This window comes from Pteropus vampyrus, unplaced genomic scaffold (assembly GCF_000151845.1).
Source record: "Pteropus vampyrus isolate Shadow unplaced genomic scaffold, Pvam_2.0 Scaffold10, whole genome shotgun sequence".
Classification (NCBI taxonomy): domain Eukaryota; kingdom Metazoa; phylum Chordata; class Mammalia; order Chiroptera; family Pteropodidae; genus Pteropus; species Pteropus vampyrus.
The window spans coordinates 10,371,789-10,373,317 of NW_011888791.1; positions in this window are offsets into that span (position 1 = coordinate 10,371,789).

Genomic DNA, 1,529 nt, shown 5'->3' on the forward strand with positions numbered 1-1,529 from the left:
AAGGTGAAGTTACCAAAACAAGAACAAAGTTTTCAACAGCAATATGATGATGGCAGCTTTTTGTGTAACCGAAAAAGGAAGAGGATATATAGTTTCAGCTCCAACATGCCATTACTCCAATTCTTACAACAAAAAAAACCTGTACTAACTGAAAATCAACAACTCTTCTTGGACCCTTCAGAGAATTGTGGTTCCAGGATAAACTTGTCTGAATCTGAACAGACAGGTGAACATGGAGAGTCTCAATCAATATATACTTGCCTGGAGAAAAAAAAAAAAAAAAACAGGTAGAATAACTTAAATGGTAGTCTTGACATATTGCTGGAGGCTGAGTGTGGACAAGCATGATAGTCAGACTCTTGGAGACCACAATCTTATGGGGCTTTCCCTTCAAAAACCCTACAATTGTCTCGTGGTAAGGATCTTTTTTTCACTCTGGCAGGGAAAAGGAAAGAGTAATCATAGTGAAATATACTTAAAATGTTCTGTATAACAAAGATTTACTCTCCAGGCGGAAAGACTTTCCCAGAGCCCTATCTCTTCTGAGAGAAGGAATCTCCACCCACTTTGGCCTCCTTTAGGCTTCTTGCCTCACCCAAGGGTAAATCAGTCTACACCACCACAAAAATACCTGTGGAGGTCAAAGCCAAAAGACATAGACTCATCAGAAGAGGAGATTTAATCACAAGGTTATAGAAAGCTTCCCCTTTCCCACAAGATTACAGAAAGTTTCCCCTCCCCTACACTAAAACACATCAATAGGGCACCAGTATAGGGTGAATTACAGATGAAACAGCTGCAAAATACAGACTTTCTCTGAGAAAGAACACACAGGGAAATATAAAGTCAAGAACAGAGGCAAAAGTGTGAATATTACAAGAATTTAAAGCTTTTGGCCCTCAGAGCTACATCAAACATTAAACACAGTGCAACTTCTAACCAAGTTAATATTAATTTTTACATTAATGGTTTATTTACTTCAGTTTTTATTACCCAAATACGCATATTTATTACAACGAAACCAACAAAATTATAAGGCATGTCAAAGAAAGGCATTGCAAAGCATGCAAGGAAAATATACAATCTGAAGAGACAAAGCATCAAAGTTAGACTAAGGTATGACACAGATGTTGGTATTATCAGACAGGGAACATAAAATAACTATAAATAATATGTTAAGGGCTATAATGGAAAAATTAGATAAAATGAAAGAATCATGGCTAATGTAAGCAGAAAGATGTAAACTCTAAGAGATTATTGAAAGGAAATGCTGGATTTCAGAAACACGGTAACAGAGAAGAATACTTTTGATGGATTCATCAGTACACCGGACATGGCTACGAAAAGAAACAGTAATCTTGCAAATGGGTCAGTAGAAATGTCCCACACTGATATGCAAAGAAAAAGAATTAAAAACAAACAAAAAAAACAAACAATATTTTAAAACTATGTCATAATTTAAAAAGGTACCAATATGTGTAAATAAAAGAAGAGACAATGAAGCAGAAGAAATATTTGAAATAATAATA